Source organism: Haemaphysalis longicornis, unplaced genomic scaffold, assembly GCF_048455015.1.
Source record: "Haemaphysalis longicornis isolate Haplotype H1 unplaced genomic scaffold, Haemaphysalis longicornis Haplotype H1 scaffold_2, whole genome shotgun sequence".
Taxonomy (NCBI): domain Eukaryota; kingdom Metazoa; phylum Arthropoda; class Arachnida; order Ixodida; family Ixodidae; genus Haemaphysalis; species Haemaphysalis longicornis.
The window spans coordinates 41,413,715-41,438,703 of NW_027526295.1; the positions used below are offsets into that span (position 1 = coordinate 41,413,715).

General features: G+C 44.5%; 1 protein-coding gene and 1 long non-coding RNA gene across 2 annotated transcripts in view; both read left to right on the forward strand.

The window, feature by feature from the left end:
• Positions 1 to 24,989, forward strand: part of LOC144168843 (uncharacterized) — a 101,713-nt gene that overhangs the window by 38,899 nt on the left and 37,825 nt on the right. The window lies entirely within an intron of this gene.
• On the forward strand, positions 10,608 to 14,349 carry LOC144168846 (uncharacterized). The gene is made up of 3 exons (XR_013322259.1): positions 10,608 to 10,837; positions 12,310 to 12,493; positions 12,962 to 14,349. It is a non-coding gene; the product is annotated as an uncharacterized LOC144168846 (long non-coding RNA).

Genomic DNA, 24,989 nt, shown 5'->3' on the forward strand with positions numbered 1-24,989 from the left:
GCTGGGCGGCTAGGTCGCTCTCTGTCCCGACTCCGTAGAACGCACTGTCTTTATACGAGTCTTGTGGTGGTGGGTCGACGGGAGTGCGCGACGGGCAGTCGACGTTAGGGTGTTTTCTGCCGGATTTATAGACGATTGTAACGTCGAACTCTTGCAGGCGCAAGCTCCACCGCCCAAGACGCCCAGAGGGGCCCTTCAAATTGGCGACACAACACAGCGCATGGTGGTCTGTCACAACCTTGAATGGTCTACCATACACGTTTGGGCGAAATTTTTAAATCGCCCATATCATAGCGAGACACTCTTTCTCAGAGGCTGAGTAGGTTTTTTTCCTCCTTCGACAGACCACGGCTGGCATAGGCGATTACTTTCTCGCAACCGCTTTGCTTTTGGAGGAGGCGGCACCCAAGGCTACACCACTGGCGTCCGTGCGCATCTCCGTTTCGGCGTTTTCGTTGAAATGAGCGAGCACAGGTGGGTTTTGCAGGCGTTGTTGCAGCTCGGAGAATGGTTTTAAATAGACGATAGTCTTTCTGGGGCTACTTAAACCCAGAAATTTTGTCTGTCTGTATGTCTGTCTGTCTGTCTCTCTCTGAGTGACTCGATTCAACCACATGGCCAATGTAAAACAGTTCCTGCGCAATCTATACCTATAAAAAGAAGTGCCCGACTGACTGGCTGACTGACTCATCAACGCCCAGCCAAAACTGTTAGATCTAGAGACTTCAAATTTCGCGAGTTGATTTGCGTTATGGAGTAGGTGCTCACTAAGGCGGGTTTTTTAGAAATTGCACTCCTAATCGACGAAAATGGTGAAATTGCGGTTTCGCGAATTCGTGCTTTTCTCGGTCGCCCTTTCACATATCGAAGCGCTTTTTGCTGATATATATTACGCTTAAGAATATCTAAAAAGTAGTTTTGGATTTCGCCCTACCCTGCACTAGCGAGGTGATTCTGCATTCCGGAAATAAAATGATGTTCCTAAAGATTCTTAAATAAATCTTTCACCGATTCAGTTATTGAACTGATTTTTGCTAGCATATGTTACTCATCCAAATGCACAGAACCGTTTTTAAGGATTTCAGCCTGCGACGCCGTCAAAAGGGCCAAATTGTTTTTTACAAATGACACGGATGATGAGCCAAAAAGGCCTAACAGATTATGTACACGTCTAGCCAAACTGCTCTTTCAAACGGCTACAGATTTCAAGGGCACATTCTGATTGCGGTGTTGCAGGTCAATATTTCTGAAAATTTTAAAAATTCTAACATGGAGAGAGTAAATGCGGTAAAATAGTTTTTCAGATAATAATTTTTTTACCGCCCGCCATTTAAGATATCGAACTGGTTTTTGTTTAAATAGGACACCGTTTTACAACATTTTTCAATGACACCCTCCCAATAGAGGCAAGCAGGATGTCGGGAAAGGCTGTGGCTAGCGTTCCGTCCAGACGGAATGATATACAAGTGCTAAAGTTCCGTCCAGACGGAACGGAGCTCTGCGGGTTATCCTTCCGTCTAGACGGAATACAACTGAGAGCTTAGCGTTCCGTCCAGACGGAGCCGGCGTGAAATTTGTACAGTTCCGTCCAGACGAAAGCAAAACCGGCTGATTAGACGCTATGCTAGCTCTTCAGATTTGGTGTAGAGGTGGCGCCTCGCATAATGGCGCTATTGTACCACGTTCGACTCCCCCCCGGTCATGCTTTTTTTTTCTTTTTTTGCGTGGTGGTGCCATAGTTTAGTAACAGCTAACTTCGTGCCCATTTACAATTGACGTGGTGAGAGCAGTCGGTCTTGATTCTGCACTCAACCGGCCGCTCCGCTACCGCTCACTAGAGCCAAGGCCGACATATCCATCGCCAGAGTTACGATAATCTGTAGTTCGTAATGGTGATCACTAATTAACAGTTATTCTGGCTAGTCAATGAGCGGAAGCGGTTCATTCGGCTGGGTAAATATAAAGAAAGACGGCTCTCGCTGCTTGTTGTGAAGCGGGCGTGGTTGAGGTGGCGGCTTGGAGGTCCGTTTGAAGGAGTTAGAGTTTGTATGGAGACTCGGCAGAAGTAACCGCAGTTAAGTCTAACCGTGGTTACTAAACTTTAACCGCGCTTATGGCAAACTGCGGTTGTGGCTGCTACACGCGAAATTCAAAGTGTGGTGACCGCGGTCACTTGGTTGTGGGCGTAACAAAAATAAATTAACACACTTTTAACTTGACAATTAAAAACAAAATGGAAGCAGTGTATACAAAAGGAAATATTGTTAAAACAGTCGCTTGAGACACAAACGCAACGCACTCGCGCGCGGCGAGAGGGGCTTCCACAACAGCTCACAACCGGCTTGGTTTTCTCGCGTTTGCTCGGTGTCGGGAACTTTAGGCTTAGCATCGCGGTGGATATTTGACCGCCGCTATCTCTACAACAGCGAATTACAATCCATAGCACAATTTTTCACCACATTAACATCCACTTTCTCGCATGTGCAAGTTCTTTTCCGCGATCAGATTGATTTCGAAGAGCGGCAACAAGCTGTTGCTGCCGTGGTCTGTGCCGGTTCGAGCCGGTTTCAGTGCCGTGCGGGCAAGGATCTAATAGCGTTGGTGCGGGCAGGCACGCCGACATGTTTGCAGGCACGGCCGACGTGCGGGCCGATCGTTTTCGAGTGCTGAAAACGCACCATGATTGCCTGCTTTGGCGAACGACGTGTGGAATTGACAAATTTAGCACGGCTTTTGTCGTAGTTGGTCGGGTGGATCGGGAAACGAGCCGCTGCTGACTGGCAGTCGCGCTGACTGCGAGAGCGACGCAAAGAACGCAAGCGCCTCTTGGGGGCAGCTTTGGGGCGCCCGCTATTTGAGAACCTTCATCTCCTCCGAACACCAGGTGATTTTTTTTTTCACCTCCGCTGATGCGCCGCAACTTGCGTCCCAACTGACTTGTGCAATTTTGAGCACTGCGGCTGCGGGAACTGCGGTTAGCGTGACCGAACTGAGGTGGCCAAGCTCAGAGTGCATTAAGCACGGTTAGCGGGGTAACCGCAGTTTCGTCTGTCGTGTAACGCAGCAAACTGCGGTTTTGTCTAACCGCGGTTCGCTTAACCGTAGTTAACTGTGCCCGTGTAACTAGGGTATTAGTCCGATCACCTTTGCTAATTTTTACCCAACCGGTCAAACCGCTTCCGCTCATTGACTAGCCAGAGTCACATTTGATTTATGATCACTCTCACTAAGATCATCGGCCGTCAAACGAACCGCCAAGTTCGACCACGCCCGCTTCACAATGAGCAGCGCGAGCAGTCTTTCTTGATATTTACCCAGCCGAATGAACCGCTTCCGCTCATTGACTATACAGAATAACCGTTAATTAGTAATCACCATTACGAACTACAGATTATCGAAACTCTGGCGATGGATACGTCGGCCTTGGCTCTAGTGAGCGGTATCGTAGCGGCCGGTTGAGTGCAGAATCAAGACCGACTGCTATCACCGCGTCAATTGTAAATGGGCACGAAGTTAGCTGTTACTAAACGATGGCACAACCACGCAAAAAAAAAAGAAAAAAAAAAGCATGACCGGGGGGAATAGAACGTGCTACAACAGCGCCATTATCCGAGGCGCAACCTCTACACCAAATCTTAGGAGTAGGCACGGCGTCTAATCAGCCGGTTTTGCTTTCGTCTGGACGGAACTGTACAAATTTCACGCCGGCTCCGTGTGGACGGAACGCTAAGCTCTCAGTTGTATTCCGTTTGGACGGAAGGATAACCCGCAGAGCTCCGTTTCCGTCTGGACGGAACTTTAGCACTTGTATATCGTTCCGTCTGGACGGAACGCTAGACACAGCCTTCGGGAAAACACTGTTTTTACACATTCGTGAATAACCACACACACAGCCAGTTGATATATCCCATTCATTTTTTTCTTGAGAATGCTGCCCATTTATTTGCCCAAAAACCAATTTCAGGATTTTGTCCTAACATGCGGATAAGAAGGCCAGCGAGATTTTTAATCTGCATCCTTTTGGTCGTAAAATTCAGTTGAGTTTTCCCGCGTTCGCTTAGCGGTCGCCATCTGTTGACAGCTTCGGCAACTACGCGTCTCCCGTAGGAGCAGGTGTCATATATCATAACTGTAAAAGAGAAGATGTACCGATAAAAAGCGCAATGGTTAACCCTCGGCATCTGTTGGGATTTTCCACAACCCCGCGCCTCCCGTAGGGAGCCCATGTTACTTATGATAAAACTGTAATAAGCATCGTTCATATCTACTGAGATAGCACTTCCTACGACGAAGAATACCCCTCACCCAGCCGGCCTCCATCATGTGTTGCCAGCGCAATCTCCTGCCGTATTCAAGTTGTGTTTGCAACGTGGCCCTCCTCCTCATATCACAATAAAAGTGCAAGAGGGATTTATACACACCCCCCAACACCCCCTAAAGAGGATTTCTACACCCCCCCAAAAAAGATTCCACATGAGCACCCCGCCCCCATGTCCTCTGTCTAGACAGAGGAAAGGGGAGGGCAGAGTTCGCTTTTTTCAAAATGTGAAGGAGACCTAGTTTAACTACGCAATGGCTCTTCGCGTTTTATTTCGAAAGCCTATATTTCCCTAGTTTTGTACTAGCCATATGAATGAAGAAGGTTAAAGGCAAAACACGACAATTTTATGCATTTCTCCTTGGACTGCATGTGAGAGTGCTTGGCAGCTAAACGCCTACTTCCTTTAGTGGTGACTAGTCTTTTAAAGGCTGCAAATTAAGGTAAAAAAATGGCTGCGGCTTTGCTCGGCTAGGCCCAGTTATGCTGACATAACCAGCTCGGTAGAGTCGGCACAGATGGACCAGCGCCCTCACTCCTTCCTTCCATCGCACAACGGCTGAGCTGAAGCTCGGGCCCTGCCGTAGTGAGAAACTGCGAGGTGGCAGAAAGAGTGGCGCCGTCTCTTATGACGCACGTTCTTGCAACGTTATAGAGGACCATGAAGGACAGCTCCACACAAGAATGACAGAATGACACTCGTGCCGGCGCAAACAAAAGTCAAATAAGTGATTTACACTACTGATGCAAGCCTTCTTTGCGTGATAAGGTAGTGCTGAGAAATAAGCAACTAAAAATACAGATAAATGTGTTTTTGTGGGCTCACAACTCAAGCTCGTTGTGCTTAAAATAAAAAAATGCGTTGTTTTGGAGGTGATAATAGAAATAAAATATCACCAGAGGGCAAAAATGCAGGAAAAACAGCATGGGTACACAAATACAGCGCTGACTCAGAGGAGAAAAAAATTTTTTCTCCTCAGCGCTGTATTTGTGTCCTTCTTACTCTCAGTGTGTTTGCGTCTTTTCGCGCTGTTTTCCCGCCCAACTTCGCCCAAGCTTCCGACCATCGACATACAATTCATTAAGTGCAAAAACACGCGACACGGAAAGCTCCAAAGAAGCTCACAGTGACGCCTAAACATGTGTGCGTCTCCACTGTCCAGCGCTGTTATCGGAAAGCGTATCTCAGCTTTTCGGTTGGAGACGAGGTTCGACGCAGGCGGTCTCGTTTGAGAAACATCTTGGGGGCGAGGGTTCGGTCAGCACACAATGGGGCCGAACAATCTGCTTACGGACCTTGAGAGTGCGCAAACAGCAGCCGGCGCCGATTACTTTTTCGGGTGTGGGCTGTGCAATGCGGGAGCATCTGGTTTCTCAATGGAGGACGAACCCCCGAAAAGCATTTCCTGCTCGAAGCTTGAGTGGCGTGTAGAGCGCAGCACGTGTTCGGCGGCCAAACACGATTTGGACAAAAGCAACGCGGCAGTCGAGGGTGACGGCCGCTAATAGGAGGGGAAGAGTGGTACGTGAAACGTAAAACAGCAGACAACAACAACAACAACAACAACAACAACAACAACAACAAAAACGCCGCTTCAAACACACCGTTTTAAAGGCGGCAGGCCTATCTCTCTTGGCTCACTAGACTTCAATAAATTGCCTGATTAAAAAGTAGTCACGAGTCCGCGACTAAAGCATTAATTGATTACTCGGGAGCTTAATCGACCAATCGCCCACCCCTAGTTTTGGCATATAATTATACACAGAGAATAACAGTTTTTTTTCATCCGCATGAAGCTTCTGACAGTACTTGTATGACAATGTGAAACATCTGACCATGATCAAAACTGAAACAAATTTTGTCTCCATTTATAATGGCAGAATCTGGTCAATATTCCGTCAGAGCCTAATTTCATCCTTTAAAACAACGTGCTCAACAGAAGTTAAGTTCTGGCGTGCATTTATTTTACATTTACATGTATTTACATTAACCTGCCTTATTGTTTGTTTCACAAAAATTCTCACACAGGCTACACCTGGTCTGTTTTATCACTCACGACTGGTGATGCCGCAAGAAAATTGAATAAGGCGATTATATTCGTTTTTATTGCTTTGACGGTTTCTTTTTTAATAATAGAACTTAATAAGAATGGCATATTTCTATTCAGTGTGTCATTCATTCAGTGTGTCAATAAGAATGGCATATTTCTATTCAGTGTGTCATTTACTTGAGCATGAGGCAGGAGTGGCTAACGGAAGATTAGCGGCAACCAAAGAGTTTTAGATGCAAACACTCCCAGGTTGGCAACTGTTTAGTTACCTTAAATACGGGCCAAGATGTACATGCTGTTCAGTCGGCTGAACGGGATCTTTTGTTCCAGTGTCCAGATCTTTCACGCTACGAAAGTTCCTTCTTGACGCAATTTTTTTCTTATGCTCTCTTCAATAATCAGCACAAAGCACGTGCTCCTCACTACTCTTGGACTATTGGAACTTCTGGGGCTCGTCGATGTGCGTGAATCGCCGAAGGCGATGATCACGCAGAAACCGTTCTGATCTGGGGCGTTTTTTTCAAGCTGCCTCCTTTTATCGCTCACGGCGGCTGAGTTCATGGGTATATGTTCTGTTTGATACATTTTATTTTGCTGGGAATCATGAGATCATATTGTACTAAAACTAGGCAGGAAGTGCAACCGCCGTCCGTCAGTACTTATTTCCGCCGGAACACTTCCGCCGATGCTACAAGTTAGCCTCAGCTCGGGCATAGTCTATGCTCCCCGGTGGCTACCGAGAGGCCCGGTGTATATGCGAGTGGGCCTACACAACGCGCACAGAAAAACAGTGAGCAGTGCATGAAGAGACGCATCCAGAAGAGCGAGTGCGCTAGCTTGAACGATCCACTTCGGGTGCCTTTCTACAACCTGTTAAAATGCGGCGTACTTTAGTCTCGCTTAATTTCAACAAAGCCGCTCACTGCAATGTTTGCTTAAGGATTTTCTAATTGCAACGACCAGTTATTGACCTACATTGCGTTCATAAGCTTCTTACAAACCATTTGATTACGTCACCGCAATACTGCTAACAAGGCCATATTTGGCGCTTTGTTGCTGCAAAAAAAATTGCAAAATGTTTTTGATGAAGATGATGGAGAGCAACATTAGCTTTATTTTGTGAAAATCTGAAAAAAATCGAAGATAGTTCTTTTTAATTGGCTTTAAAAATAAACCAAAATGCGTTACCTAGTTGCAGTAGAGTGCTTTTTTAAAATTGAAGTCTTGACCACATAAACTAAAAATGGCCCGAAGATTGAACAAGAACCGAGGAATAACTGTAATAAATTTGAACTACCTAGTTTTTTAAGATGCAGAGGGAAAAGAAAAAAACCCACATTTGGCCATTTTTTTAAAAAAAATTCTAATTCAAAAATTTTTATCAAAAAAACATTCGCTCCACACGCCAAACACGAATATACGTTAAATCATTTGAGAGTGTGCAAAGCCTTCATATAGAAATAACTAGGGCGCGAGCTGCGGTAGTTTTTGTTTTGCAGTGGTAGAAGTTTCAAATTTTCCGCTAGCCGCTCAATGCGCCAGTTACCCGAGCCGACATTTTTTTTTAGGAAAGGAAAGTTTTTTGCACAAAAAAACTTCAGATATGTTTACCCCTGTGCAGAAGGAGCTATATATAATTTTTTTTTTGTCTAAATTAAAGCTGTCGGCCAGACGCGCCTGACCATCTCTTGTGAAAAAAAAAAAAAACCGTCGAAGTTGTTTGCCTCCCAGAGTGTAAAAAATGACATGTGTGCGCCCACCCATGCACGCACAAGAACACGAAGGGAGAAGCAGAACTGAAACCACATGCGAGCGCCGAAATGCAAGTGCGGAAGAAAAGCTGGATGCCTTGAAGCAAGGACAAAGGCGGAGAAGAAAAATCGGTACTAGATGAGCGCATCAACTTGCGAAGCGTGCGTGCAACGGCGAACGTACGAGCGCGTGCGTGAAAAAAAAAAGGCAGCAAAAGTTAACGGAACCCCAGCAAAAAAAAAAAAAAAAAACGCGACGTCACACGTGACGTAAGTTTAGTGGCCACGTGATGTCTTTTGCTCTTGCACTTCTTCGCCGTAGTGCAGAAATGCATTTAGAAGTGCGGCGTGGCCTCCTTGTGCTCGAGCTGTGCCTTCCTCATACGAGCATCGGCTACAATGAGCAGGAGCTCTTATGAGCAGGAACTCTTCCAGGCACCCCTCAGTGTCCCGCAAGCGAAAAGCGGAATCCCTGAAGCTGACAAGTTTTTTTCCTAAAGTGTCCAAGGTAAGCGCTCCACTTTGCCATCAATCCCAGTGGTGTTGTTTGGGCGTAAGGTCTTGCTCGTGAATGAAAATCTAGGTTCATGTTTGATCTTCTTTTCCACATCTAAGTCAACGTACGTACGCTCGATGCGCGGACTACGAGCACTACTCATATTTTTGTTTATCAAATTTACAATGTGCCACATTGCTTTTGTTGTATTTATACTTCGGATGAGTGGACAAAACATTCTGGTTTCTAATCTAGAGACGAAGCAAAGAATAATTCAAGCGTTTCGTGCTTTAGCGCTCAGCGAATTGTCACACGCAAACCTTAGGGCCCACTCGTGCACTGTGAGAAGACATACGGTCAGTGTGTATATCCAGTCGGGGACTTAATTTTGCAGACCACGCGAGCGCGTGGCAAAAGCCACCGATGCGCGCTCTGGAGGCCCGGCGCCTGTTGTCGAGACCAGCGCGGCGCGCATGCGCGTCCTGTTTTACTCGCGCGCACGCCGATTTTCTCGCTTCCTGCACGGTGCTGCAATGGTCACTCAAGCACCGCATAGCGACGCCTTTGTAGCATTCGTTTCTTCCCGATGGCACATTTGGCGCCTAACGTGACGATTGCGAGGGCTTTGACGCAAGTGCTCCTTGCGTCCTGATAAACACTTGCGCTGATTGCTTTATTTGCTTGTTTGGTGCTTTATCGCTGATAGACGATGAGACGACGGGCTTGCGAACGGCGTCGCCGAATGAAGCGCGTACGAAGCAGTCTTACGGTACCATGCTACCGACGACGAAATGCCGGCTATATGAAAAGCGAACCTTTATACACATTGTTTATTTTGTAATTTGGCCACTGAACATATATTTCAGCTCACTCTCCGCTGCCCATAAAGTAGGCGATTTGCAAGTTTTATAAAAGCAATTATTTCGGTGTTGTTGATGCCTGGTTAATTACATCAAAATGATAAAAATACGTACTCACATAAATTGTCTGTTCACTCTGCCCATCGCATTCGTAAAAATGGAACCTCGGGTTCCCATTGAATGCTGAAAATTATTCGCTACCTTTGAGAAGCCGTTTTTCAAAGGGAACTTTGCCGGCTTACTAATAGACCAAGACATTCTGTTATCCCAGGAATTCTTGCTTACTGGGATGAATTGCTCCAAGCCCAGAACAGTTCTTCAAGGTCGGCTTGCATTGAATCATTATGAGGTTTTAACGCGCCGATACTACAGAGGCGATTAGGCACGTCGTAGTAGAAAGCTCCGGATTAGTTTTGATTACCTGGGGATATTTAACATGCGCCGAAATCCCGAACACACTCGACCATTTTCGCTTTTCGCCACCATTAGAAAAGGGCCACCTTGCAGATGCCCAGCGGACGGAAGGACAAGGTCAACAACGAAACCGGAGGACAAGCTGATTGTTTTTCATGGGTTGAACACCCGTTCATTAGTGACAAAAACATTCGGAAGGCCCTAAGTAGCGATCAGTATTACGGCGAAAAGTAGCGAATGATGTTATGCCATTCTTCGATGGGAACCCGAGGTGTCGTTTTGAATAATGCCGACGCGCAGAACGAACAGACAATTAAAATGAGTACGTCTTTCAATCATTTTTAAGTAAGGAAGCAGACATTAAAAATAAAACAGGATTTCTTTTATAAAACTTGCAAATCGCCTACTTTATGGACAGCGGAGAGTGAGCTGAAATATATGTTCAGTGGCCAAATTACAAAATAAACAAGGTGAATAACGGTTCGCTATTCATATAGCCGGCATTTCGTCGTCGGTAGCGCGGTACCGTGAGACTGTGCTTCATACGCGCTTCATTCGGTGACGCCGTTCGCAAGCCCCTCGTCTCATCGTCTATCAGCGATAAAGCACCAAACAAACAAATAAAGCATTCCGCGCAAGTGTTTATCAGGACGCGAGGAGCACTTGCGTCAAAGCCCTCGCAATCGTCACGTTAGGCGCCAAATGTGCCATCGGGAAGAAAGGAATGCTACAAAGGCGTCGCTATGCGGTGCTTGAGTGACCATTGCAGCACCGCTGCAGGAAGCGAGAAAATCGTCGTGCCTGCGAGCAAAACAGGACGGGCATGCGCGCCGCGCAGGTCTCGACAACAGGCGCCGGGCCTCCAGAGCGCGCATCGGTGGCTTTTGCCACGCGCTCGCGTGGTCTGCAAAATTAAGTCCCCGACTGTACATCAATTTTGCGGAACGGTGAGCATAGAATATTTGTTCATGAACTGGGAAAAGAAAGAATCCACTTCAGAGTTTTTATGCTTCCATGGAAGCATGAAATTTGCAAATTGCTCCGTATGAACATTTTCTTAGATAGACGAACGTTGCTAAAGTTGGCCGAGGCGCATGGGCAGGTAGCATGGGAGGGGGGTCCACCTTGTCGCGTTGTAAACATTTTACAGTTCGACAAAAAAAAAATCTGGACATTACAATAATCAGGTAATGATATAAAAATTTTAAGAAAATTCGAAGCCACCCTTTGTCCATCTGATCAGGAATCACCCCATATAAACCACGATTAATCGACACCCATGCAATTACGGCGAGTGTCGCTGTTCCTAATTATAGAAATAGTGCGAGGGACAAACGCTATGAGGAGCGTACCACCCTCATCAGCGCCATAACAATGGCGCTCACCTAATCGGGACTGTCGGTGCGACCAGGTCGAAAAGCGTATCTATGTTATTTTTCATTATTGCTATGAATATAACTAAAATATTTTTATCTTTTCTTTTTAACCAACTCACTTGAATAATCAATCAATGAACTTATTAAGGTGTGTCGAATAATCGGTTTAAAATTTTTTAACGGACGCCCAGCCCTATCTGTTTGATTCCATAAGAAAAGATTTATAGACTTTCTCACGACCTCAATCAATATGTTGGGAGCCTTGCACGCTCTATAGAGACTCAATACGGGGTCCAATAAATTGAGTGCTTTGTTTTCGCAATGAAGAGTTTATTGAGTTCATGACAACCACAGTCGATAAACCTTGAGCTTTAACTGACATTTTATTAGCAATATGGAAACACAACAGGGAGTTCATAAAAACTCAACGTTCATTTTCGATAGCGATAGTATTCTTTTGTTAAAGGAACCGTAAATATCGGAATTATTTGTTAGTGTTAAGTCTATAATGTTGGCGATGCTCGATGCGTGACGCGTAGGATTAGCAATAGGTTGAGATAGTGAAAAATAAAGAAATAATTATAGAAAAAACGTATGGGTTCACTTTATCCTAGAGAAATCAGTTTAAACTAGAGATATAATGTGTCCAGATATGATCAGAATAGAGATAGAGAAACATGTACGTATTTCATACGGATCTTGATTAAATTCGAAAGAAAATAAACTATTCATATTGGGAAGACAGTAGATGACACAAATGAATGCATCGATTGATAAGTATATTATAGAAATTCATACACATTCGAGGGAGGAACTAACCGTTACTGGTATTGTTACCAAATCAACTTTTATAAACAAGAGTGAACGATTTCCTGTAAGGTTTGCTCTATAGCATCAAAAGATTGAAACCCGTTTCGCTGACAAAAATGACAAAAATAGTGTGATGTGGAATAATATCAGAGCCGTGTTTTTATTTCTGCTGCTAATTAGGCCGAGCACATACACTGATATAGCCTAATAAGACATATTATTATTCTTAACAGGATGATCAGCCAGCACTGACTGCAACCGGACCATCACCGTGCACAGCACGCACACCCGAAGACGGTTCACCTGACAGAGAAGATGAAAGCGCAACGCCAACATATCTACGAGGCACGAGCACATGTCATAATTCTGATTTGGAGCCCCAAGAGAAGTCATCAGACTACAAGCTCTCCGGACACGGTAAGGAAGACCCCCCAAAATGCTCTTCTTACAGTAAATTTCCCTGGATTGAGCGGACTACAGAGGGGTACAAGTGCAAGGAATGTAGCGTGGCTTTCAAGAAAAGCCCATGGGTGACCATGCTGAATTCGCTGGCGTCTTCAAAAAAGCTAGGCGACAAGGCCTCCAAACATGCAAAAACTAACCAACACAAAACGGCTCTTGAAGCATCGCAGTGCCTATCGGGAGACACTGTAGAATCAATTCTAATAACCCAGTCACAAAAACAAGCCGCGCAGAACACTGGCTGCACGAAGAACCTCGTGAAGCTCGCCTAATATCTCTTAAAATCGGAAATTCCACACACGACTTCTAACTGGCCTGACTTGGTCGCAACAGCGGCATCTGTGGATGGATCTCGTGATTTCTTGAGAACATTGGCTACAAAGCCCCAGAACGCCCATTTCCTGTCATCATCTTCAATTACAGGATTTCTGGATGCCTTCGGAGAAGCCGTATCAGCGCACATAGCAAGCAAACTTAGCGAAGATCAGCCGTACTCTGTATGTGCGGATGAAGGCACGGCCGTGAACGGGTGTGCGGTTCTCAGCACTTTCATTCGACACATTAGAGCTTGTCACGAAAGTTTCCAAGTGGAAGATACATTTATTTCAGTAGTATCTCTTGAGACGACGAAAGCGGAAGACATAACCAATACGCTCATTGGCAAGTTAAGAAAAGTCGGCTTGAAGCCAAGAAAACATCTCCGCTGTCTCTTTTGATGGGGGTGCGAATTTCAGCGGAAACGTGAGCGGCGTGCGAGCGCGACTCAAAGAATACGCACCTGATTTGCTTTTCGTGCACTGCCGAAGCCACCTCCTCCAGCTTGCTCTCGTGCATAGTTGCAGGCAGACGCCCCTTATAAAAAGAGTACTGAGTGCGCCAAATAAATTGTACAGTACCTTTAGGGGAAGCCAGAAGCGACTGACGATTTTGAAGAACGTTCAACTAGCGATGGAAGGGTTGTCTCATAAGCTTGTTCAGCCTGGAGAAACACGATGGCTTTCTTATGAGGGCAGTGTGAAAGTAGTGGTTGAGCACTACTGTTCATTTGTAGCGCATTAGAGCACGTATACACGGACGCCGGAGACTATTCTTCTGGCGCCGGGGGACTCTTTCTCTTGTTCCGAAAAAAGTACACCGTTTTCATATTGGTCTTATTGTCTCGACTTCTAGGGCGCTTGCTCGTCTGAGCAAGTGCTTGTAATCCTCGAAGGGTAACCTAAGAGAGGCCTTGAAATTGGTGCGTGCAGTAATGTCATCCCTTGGAGAAATCCGTGTAGAAGATTTAAGGATGGAGGCTCAGAAGCTTGTCGAAGAAATTCACGAAAACCTACTCAGAATGGATGATGACGAAACCATCACCGACGCGGATCTTCTAAAAATTGGATCAAGTTACCAGACTAAAATCCTGGAGAACATGCGTGCAAGGTTTTGCGACCAGTTTCAAGAGTTGGCTTTTCAACCATGAACAGAATCCTAACATCAGATAGATGTCGCATGACACCGTCCCATGTTGACGCGCTGATGAAGATTTCTATTGAAGGTCCAAGTATCCCTAGTATTAGGAACGCAACAGACGAAGAAAGGGGGGATACTTGGACTTTCTAGACAGTGCGTACATTATGTGGGCCAAGAAACCGCGGAAGTCACTGTAAACGTGCGAGGTGACGCGGTGTAACTATACAGTTTGTGTGCTCCAATTTAATTTTTTTAACCTTAATATTTTGTGAATGTGGCAACTACTGTTGGCCTATTAGTCACAGTGTACATACACTTTTTGTTCATTGTTGCATTTTGCCTGTGTTGCTTCGATATATTGGCTCCATTTCTCTGGTGCATATTTTTTTCCTGTTTGAAAACGTGTGAACTTTGTTCCATCAAGACCTGTAGATAAAAAACTTGCCTCACCTTGTTTTGTATATAAAGAAAGAATAAACAAGAATAAACTTTGTGCAACCCAATGAAAATTATACCGTTCCTTACGTTCTTGAAATTTTCAAACGTGGTGACAGCATGCTATGGGTTTTTAAACGTAGTATTGCATGATTCATCCTCCAAAACGAGGCCCACATTTTGACCCTCTATGCAGCCTTCCTTCGTGCCTTCCTGTCGCGACCTTCACCGTACACAGCCAAATAAACCAATATATCGAGGCCAACCCAAATATAGGGGTTTACGTAGTAATTATGACTTAAAGGATACAGAAATTGACGCTTACAATATAAAAAAAAAACAGCACAGAAACGAGCTTTCAAACTAACAGAGGAAGATTCAGGTTTGTACGCTGGCAATGCAAACGCCAACTGAAGTTCCTACTTTGTCTGCAATATCCGATCAGATTGTTTCAACACAGGGCAGTTATACATTTTTTTGGAGAGTACTGGACTGGATGCCAGATCTTAGGCCAACCATAGTGCTGCACGATTATTGTGTATACACGTCACTTCCGTATTTTAATCATCATGTACAGCTCATCACTTCCCCCCATTTTCCCCCCGTGTAAGCTGCGAGCCAGAGCACACCAGACCGACCTCTTTCTCTCATCCAATATATTATCTTTACTTATCTCTACAATATGCTTGCTTAACAGTTATTTAGTTTACTTCTCGTAATTGGTAGCTTTTCCGTCACCATTACTCTACAAAAAAAAACGTTAAGCCTTAATCAAATAAAACAACCCGGTAAGCGCAAACCCCTTATACACACACCCATTCGCATACTCTCTCTCTCTCTCTCTCTCTCTCTCTCTCTCTCTCTCTCTATATATATATATATATATATATATATATATATATATATATATATATATATATAGTAAAAAGGGGCGCAATAAAAAACATAACAAGTTTACTTCGAAAACATAACTTTACATCGACGTTTCGGACGGGGACCGTCCTTTATAAAGGACGCTTGATAAAGGACGGTCCCCGTCCGAAACGTCGATGTAAAGTTATGTTTTCGAAGTAAACTTGTTATGTTTTTTATTGCGCCCCTTTTTACTATTTAACCTTCACTAGCCTAATCGTTTACCTTATATATATATATATATATATATATATATATATTTTGGAAATGAGGGGCTCGCTAGGAAATACAGAAAGAAATGCCGGCAGTCTACAACGCCGGCAGGTCCCCGGAGAAGGTCCCCTTCTCCCCGTGTAGTCTGAGTGGCGCTGGCTACCACCCTCAAGCGTCAGATACAGTTGTAGTAAATATAAATACCCCAGAAAGTGAAGGAGAACACAGTCGCCCAGATAGCCGAATTGGTACGGCATTCGAGATCTAATCGAAAGGCGTGGGTTCGGTCCCCACTCTGGGCCCGTGGTTTTCTTTCTTTCTTTCTCACGTAATTAATAAAAAATAATAATGTAACGTCACTAACGGTAAAAAATAGTCTAACCATTCCCCTATGTCTTCTTTGGCGTTTTAGACTGCCGGCATTTCTTTCTGTATATATATATATATATATATATATATATATATATATATAAGGTTAGTAGAGACAGAGACAAACGAGAAAGACTTAGAAAATAAAAATAAGTTTACTGACGTTTCAGGGAGAGGACTCCCTTTCTTCAGAATACAAAATAAGTTCGTTTCAGAGCTATATATACAGAAAATGTAGCAAGCGCGAGGGCAAGGTAAGAGGAGGGAGAGTTTGTACAAAATGGATTCATGGTTGGTGGGTAGCAAAAGAATCAAGGGAGAGCGGGAAAATTAATTACAACAATGATAACAAGAACACACAGTCACGCGGTACGAACTTGGAAAAAAAGAGAGAGAGAAGAACCAAACAGAGAGAAAAAATAATACATAATTTAAAAAAAAAATAATAATAATAAATAACAAGGTAATTTTCCTCCCCCGTGGCAACGGGGGTGAAAGAGGGGTCAAAACAAGATAGGCCCATGCCCGTGTTTGACATGGGCAAAAAGATTAGTCACGCGGAAGACGTTCCAAAGAAGATATGCACACAAAGGGCGAACATCTGCCCATTCACACCCGTTCTAGGAATCCAAGTAAGGTCATTGAAACAAGAGATACGTGGCTTCTGTTGGTGGGAGGCGGGGGTCGCGCCCAAAAGCAGTAGGACAGGCAGTTTCGACAGGAAAGAGTGTACATTGGTATACAAAGAGCGAAAAAAATAAATAAATAAAAAATAACCAGGTAATTTTCCCCTCCCTTGTGGCAACGGGGGTGAAAGAGGGGTCAAAACAAGATATGCCCATGCACGTGTTTGACATGGGCAAAAAGATTAGTCACGCGGAACAAGGAAACGAAGATATGCAAATGCACACAAAGGATGAACATCTGCCCATACACACCCGTTCCAAGAATCCTGGTAAGGTAATTGAAACGTGAGACATGTGGCTTCTGTTGGTGGGAGGCGGGGGTCGCGCCCAAAAGCAGTAGGATAGGTAGTTTCGACTCGAAATGAGTTTACATTGATAGGGGAAAAAAGACAAGGTCAAACAAGTCATGAAAAAAAAAAAACAGGCATGTGCACGCGTATGACGCGGCAGCAAGTGGTATTCATCTGCCCGGCGCATGGTGCCAGTTCAGGGAATGCCGAGGCGGTCAGCAACGAATATTAGAAAACAACAATACAAAAAAGAAAGAGGACACGAAAACAATCACACACGCTCGCGTTCACAAATTAATTGCAAGGTGAGAATATCAAAGCTAAAAATGGTACTGCAGCCTTCTACCCAGAACGCAATGTCCAGACTTGTTCATCGAATTTGCTTCAGTGAAGCCATTGTGCTAAAAAACGTCGTGCTAGCACGAAACTAAACCCAACTACGAGAGCTCGCCAACTAATGGGAGAATATTATTGAGGGAAAGAAATGAACAGGCATAACACTAGCCTGAGAAATGCAGCCGAAATTTTAATCGGAGGAAAGACAGGTTAATTTCCCATAACTTTCATTTATGCCAAACGACGCTGATTTAAACTTATAGATAAGGTAAGACTCACGAACCTCGCGATCGTGATGCGTTTTAAAACTAGATTCAAGAATTGTGGCCTTCAGTTGTTCAAAAGAATGACCAGGAGTGTTAACATGCTTTGATAGAGGCAAAGAAGGGCAGGTTTTTGCATGGGAGCGGTGATTGTTAAACCTCAAACGAAAGGGTGTTTCAGTCTGGCCAATGTATTGTTTGCCGCAGAGGGTGCATTCCAGCAGGTATACGACGTTGGCGGAATCACAGTTAAAGTTCCCTTTTACATTTACATAATAGTTTGAAGCTGTGCTGGCGGCGCGCTGTGTGGTGGTCATTTGTGGGCATACCTTACACCGTGGTTTGTTACAGGGCATGCAACCAGTAGTCTGTGGTCGGCTGATGCTGGATTTAGTGAGAACGTCACCCAAATTTTTGCTGCGTCTATAAACAACACGTGGTGGCTCGGGGAATATTCTCTTTAGACGTTCACTTTGAGCGAGGATATTGTGATGTTTCCTTAGTATGGAAGCAACTTTCGGAGAAGAGGCCGAATGGGTCAAAACGAGGTTGGTTTGTTGATTGGGTTTTGGAGCTTTTTTTCGGAGAATTTCGGTGCGGTTCAACTGGTTAGCTCGTGTAATCGCGTCATCGATCACCTGCTCTGGGTATTTTTGATTTAAGAGTGCGGTTTTAAGTTCTCTGCAGTTAGAATCGAAATCCGCCTGGCTTGTGCAGGTTCGCCTAAAACGGTGAGATTGGCTGTAAGGTATTGCAGTCTTGCAGTGCCTGACATGGCTGCTGTGGAAGTGCAAATACTGGCGCGTGTCCGTAGGTTTCCTGTAGAGATTAGTCTGAAGTCTGCCCTGAGAAACTGTGACAGTAACATCCAGAAAATTTATGCTGTGCGTAGAGTAGGAATGAGAGAGGGAGATGGTAGGATGCGCAAGGTTAAAAGCCTCAATAAACGCCAGAAGTTCCATTTCACCGTGCTGCCAAATCATGAATATATCATCTATATACCTTTTGTAGTACAATGGCTTGAAACTTTGGGTTGCGAGGAAGTTTGTCTCTAGACATCCCATAAAGATGTTCGCATAGTTGGGCCCGATTTTGGTTCCCATTGATGTTCCGCTGACTTGCACGTAATTGACACCATCAAACTCAAAATTGTTAAGTTCAAGGATAAGGTGAAGGAAAGTTTCAAGGGTGAGAGAATCGATAGGTTTGTCACCCGCCGACCCCTCATACGCACATGATACAGCGGTGATCCCATCGGCATGCGGAATGTTAGTGTACAGCGACACGACATCTAGGGTAACAAGTAAACAGTTGTTTGGAATTTCCATCTTCATGATATCTGAGAGAAAATCATTTGTATCCTTAATGAAGGATGGAAAGCTGGGGGGAATGTCGCGAATGAGAGAGTCGACATACCGCGAGAGGTTCTTGGTGACAGTACCAATGCCAGAGACAATGGGGCGACCTGGGTTGTTATTTTTATGAATCTTAGGAAGAAGGTAGAATCTACCGGCTACTGGGCTTAAGGGGATAAGAGAACGAGCAGTTGTTTCAGTTATTTCCTGATTTTGAACAAGTTCAGTGAGTTTTTCTTTTACAATTAGCTTATACTCATTAGTGGGATCGCTAGGGAGTACTTTGTAGAACGCAGATTCTGATAGTTGTCTATGAGCCTCGTTGACATAGTCAGCTTTGTCGAGGATCACGATGGCGCCTCCTTTATCGGCCGGTTTGATTACTATTTCGGGGCAACCTGCGAGTTCCTCCAAGGCTTTCTTTTCCTTGTTGGTGATGTTACAGCGGAAAGGGATTTGCTTTTGGTATGCTGCTCGTACATCGCGATGAACGGCTTTAATATACATGTCGAGGCATGTATCGCGCTGCGTGGGAGGGGTCCAGTGCTTATGGCTAGGTAATGCGGTTCGGGCTTCGTCGGTTGGAGGACGGTCATGGAAGTACTCTCTCAGTCTCATATTTCTGGCGAAGTTATCTAAGTCCTTAAAAAGTTGAAATTCGTTGAAACCGCCAGTTGCCGGGCAAAAATTCAGACCTTTTGACAAGGCGCTCATCTGATCTGGTGACAAGGTAATACTAGAGAGGTTCATCACATTTCCGGTGAGATTTTTGTTAGTTTCAGTAGCCTGGGGAGAGGTTCACGAAGGGGAATAAAAATTTGGGTTTGCGTTGGCAGACTCGCTAGTACTGGCACTAATGAGAGCTTGTGAATGGTTAGTATTTGGCGCGTTTAAGGGGCGATTTTCATGTGCATTCCCAGATAATGGAGAGCCATTAGTAATGGGGCTAACTTTATTCTTGCGGATGTTGTCATTGCTAGGGATATTATCTCGGGAAAATTTACGGACTTTTGTTTCGGATATAGCGGATGCCTTTTTGGATTCGTAGCTGCGTAGAAGGCCTGATTATCTTTCGCTTAGATCCTTACTAAGAATTTCCTCTTCCTGGCGGAGGGAATGGGACATTCTTAGAGGAAATTCTTAGAGGAAATTCTTAGAGGAAATTCTTAGATGAAATTAGAGGAAGAGGAAATTCTTAGTAAGGATCTAAGCGAAAGAGAATCAGGCCTTCTACGCAGCTACGAATCCAAAAAGGCATCCGCTATATCCGAAACAAAAGTCCGTAAATTTTCCCGAGATAATATCCCTAGCAATGACAACATCCGCAAGAATAAAGTTAGCCCCATTACTAATGGCTGTCCATTATCTGGGAATGCACATGAAAATCGCCCCTTAAACGCGCCAAATACTAACCATTCACAAGCTCTCATTAGTGCCAGTACTAGCGAGTCTGCCAACGCAAACCCAAATTTTTATTCCCCTTCGGTAACCTCTCCCCAGGCTACTGAAACTAACAAAAATCTCACCGGAAATGTGATGAACCTCTCTAGTATTACCCTGTCACCAGATCAGATGAGCGCCTTGTCAAAAGGTCTGAATTTTTGCCCGGCAACTGGCGGTTTCAACGAATTTCAACTTTTTAAGGACTTAGATAACTTCGCCAGAAATATGAGACTGAGAGAGTACTTCCATGACCGTCCTCCAACCGACGAAGCCCGAACCGCATTACCTAGCCATAAGCACTGGACCCCTCCCACGCAGCGCGATACATGCCTCGACATGTATATTAAAGCCGTTCGTCGCGATGTACGAGCAGCATACCAAAAGCAAATCCCTTTCCGCTGTAACATCACCAACAAGGAAAAGAAAGCCTTGGAGGAACTCGCAGGTTGCCCCGAAATAGTAATCAAACCGGCCGATAAAGGAGGCGCCATCGTGATCCTCGACAAAGCTGACTATGTCAACGAGGCTCATAGACAACTATCAGAATCTGCGTTCTACAAAGTACTCCCTAGCGATCCCACTAATGAGTATAAGCTAATTGTAAAAGAAAAACTCACTGAACTTGTTCAAAATCAGGAAATAACTGAAACAACTGCTCGTTCTCTTATCCCCTTAAGCCCAGTAGCCGGTAGATTCTACCTTCTTCCTAAGATTCATAAAAATAACAACCCAGGTCGCCCCATTGTCTCTGGCATTGGTACTGTCACCGAGAACCTCTCGCGGTATGTCGACTCTCTCATTCGCGACATTCCCCCCAGCTTTCCATCCTTCATTAAGGATACAAATGATTTTCTCTCAGATATCATGAAGATGGAAATTCCCAACAACTGTTTACTTGTTACCCTAGATGTCGTGTCGCTGTACACTAACATTCCGCATGCCGATGGGATCACCGCTGTATCATGTGCGTATGAGGGGTCGGCGGGTGACAAACCTATCGATTCTCTCACCCTTGAAACTTTCCTTCACCTTATCCTTGAACTTAACAATTTTGAGTTTGATGGTGTCAATTACGTGCAAGTCAGCGGAACATCAATGGGAACCAAAATCGGGCCCAACTATGCGAACATCTTTATGGGATGTCTAGAGACAAACTTCCTCGCAACCCAAAGTTTGAAGCCATTGTACTACAAAAGGTATATAGATGATATATTCATGATTTGGCAGCACGGTGAAATGGAACTTCTGGCGTTTATTGAGGCTTTTAACCTTGCGCATCCTACCATCTCCCTCTCTCATTCCTACTCTACGCACAGCATAAATTTTCTGGATGTTACTGTCACAGTTTCTCAGGGCTGACTTCAGACTAATCTCTACAGGAAACCTACGGACACGCGCCAGTATTTGCACTTCCACAGCAGCCATGTCAGGCACTGCAAGACTGCAATACCTTACAGCCAATCTCACCGTTTTAGGCGAATCTGCACAAGCCAGGCGGATTTCGATTCTAACTGCAGAGAACTTAAAACCGCACTCTTAAATCAAAAATACCCAGAGCAGGTGATCGATGACGCGATTACACGAGCTAACCAGTTGAACCGCACCGAAATTCTCCGAAAAAAAGCTCCAAAACCCAATCAACAAACCAACCTCGTTTTGACCCATTCGGCCTCTTCTCCGAAAGTTGCTTCCATACTAAGGAAACATCACAATATCCTCGCTCAAAGTGAACGTCTAAAGAGAATATTCCCCGAGCCACCACGTGTTGTTTATAGACGCAGCAAAAATTTGGGTGACGTTCTCACTAAATCCAGCATCAGCCGACCACAGACTACTGGTTGCATGCCCTGTAACAAACCACGGTGTAAGGTATGCCCACAAATGACCACCACACAGCGCGCCGCCAGCACAGCTTCAAACTATTATGTGAATGTAAAAGGGAACTTTAACTGTGATTCCGCCAACGTCGTATACCTGCTGGAATGCACCCTCTGCGGCAAACAATACATTGGCCAGACTGAAACACCCTTTCGTTTGAGGTTTAACAATCACCGCTCCCATGCAAAAACCTGCCCTTCTTTGCCTCTATCAAAGCATGTTAACACTCCTGGTCATTCTTTTGAACAACTGAAGGCCACAATTCTTGAATCTAGTTTTAAAACGCATCACGATCGCGAGGTTCGTGAGTCTTACCTTATCTATAAGTTTAAATCAGCGTCGTTTGGCATAAATGAAAGTTATGGGAAATTAACCTGTCTTTCCTCCGATTAAAATTTCGGCTGCATTTCTCAGGCTAGTGTTATGCTTGTTCATTTCTTTCCCTCAATAATATTCTCCCATTAGTTGGCGAGCTCTCGTAGTTGGGTTTAGTTTCGTGCTAGCACGACGTTTTTTAGCACAATGGCTTCACTGAAGCAAATTCGATGAACAAGTCTGGACATTGCGTTCTGGGTAGAAGGCTGCAGTACCATTTTTAGCTTTGATATTCTCACCTTGCAATTAATTTGTGAACGCGAGCGTGTGTGATTGTTTTCGTGTCCTCTTTCTTTTTTGTATTGTTGTTTTCTAATATTCGTTGCTGACCGCCTCGGCATTCCCTGAACTGGCACCATGCGCCGGGCAGATGAATACCACTTGCTGCCGCGTCATACGCGTGCACATGCCTGTTTTTTTTTTTTTTCATGACTTGTTTGACCTTGTCTTTTTTCCCCTATCAATATAAACTCATTTCCAGTCGAAACTACCTATCCTACTGCTTTTGGGCGCGACCCCCGCCTCCCACCAACAGAAGCCACATGTCTCACGTTTCAATTACCTTACCAGGATTCTTAGAACGGGTGTGTATGGGCAGATGTTCATCGTTTGTGTGCATTTGCATATCTTCGTTTCCTTGTTCCGCGTGACTAATCTTTTTGCCCATGTCAAACACGTGCATGGGCATATCTTGTTTTGACCCCTCTTTCACCCCCGTTGCCACAAGGGAGGGGAAAATTACCTGGTTATTTTTTATTTATTTATTTTTTTCGCTCTTTGTATACCAATGTACACTCTTTCCTGTCGAAACTGCCTGTCCTACTGCTTTTGGGCGCGACCCTCGCCTCCCACCAACAGAAGCCACGTATCTCTTGTTTCAATGACCTTACTTGGATTCCTAGAACGGGTGTGAATGGGCAGATGTTCGCCCTTTGTGTGCATATCTTCTTTGGAACGTCTTCCGCGTGACTAATCTTTTTGCCCATGTCAAACACGGGCATGGGCCTATCTTGTTTTGACCCCTCTTTCACCCCCGTTGCCACGGGGGAGGAAAATTACCTTGTTATTTATTATTATTATTATTTTTTTTAAATTATGTATTATTTTTTCTCTCTGTTTGGTTCTTCTCTCTCTCTTTTTTTCCAAGTTCGTACCGCGTGACTGTGTGTTCTTGTTATCCTTGTTGTAATTAATTTTCCCGCTCTCCCTTGATTCTTTTGCTACCCACCAACCATGAATCCATTTTGTACAAACTCTCCCTCCTCTTACCTTGCCCTCGCGCTTGCTACATTTTCTGTATATATAGCTTTGAAACGAACTCATTTTGTACTCTGAAGAAAGGGAGTCCTCTCCCTGAAACGTCAGTAAACTTATTTTTATTTTCTAAGTCTTTCTCGTTTGTCTCTGTCTCTACTAACCTTATTTTTTTCTCGCTCTGTGTGAGTTTTTATCTTTTCAGTCTATATATATATATATATATATATATATATATATATATATACCCGAGAAACTGGTGGGGAAACAGCCCCGCCGGTAGCGTAGTGGGTATCGCACCAGTCCGGTATTCTGGAGGTCATGGGTTAGGATCCCACCCGGCGGGCATTTTTTCACCAATTTCTTTCTGACTCAAAAAATCCTTCATCTTTTTTTATCACCCACCACAGCCTCCCCTTTGCTTTCCGAGGTTTTCTTGACTGCCAACCCTTATTAACTGTTATATATATATTAACCCTGATATATGTTATATTAACCCTTATATATATATATATATATATATATATATATATATATATAACCACACGGTTCACACCCCTCCGCGTTTTGGTAACACCCCCCCCCCATAAAAAAATCGAAATTCTGGATAAATCCCTGAAGCAAACCAAGCTCCTGCTTCTTCCATCCATTTTTCTCAACCGTGAGCTGTGGGAGGACCTGGTGACTAACAGCAATCTGGATGCCCAGACAATACTTCCTCCAGAGCGAAGGCTCCCCACTCATCACATGGCTTTCTGAAATCGGGAACCACTCCCACTTCGCCGGCTCAATAAAACTTTTTTTCACTTACTGACTTCCTCGCTCGAGCGCGCCACCTTGGTGCAATTTGTTTAGCGAGAGTTGGAGTAAAACACGAGTGCCAGTCGTTTCACATTACCACGACGCGCCTGCAGTTGGAGCCCATGTACTGACAGCAGGCAGGCGCTCCCGAGTGGGTACTATTTCCCAATTAAGTAGCCTAATATGGCGACTAACAAATAAACGAACTTGTGTTATACCCATTGCTGTCCTTAATATAATGGCCCACCCGTGCACCGCCGGGTACTACCGCTAGTATTCTTATATAGTCACAGTAAATCTACCCGTCTAAGTCCGGCGTAATGTTCATACTTGTCAACAGTGTTGATGAAGAACAAGACATTACGCAAATATAAGACAAATAATTA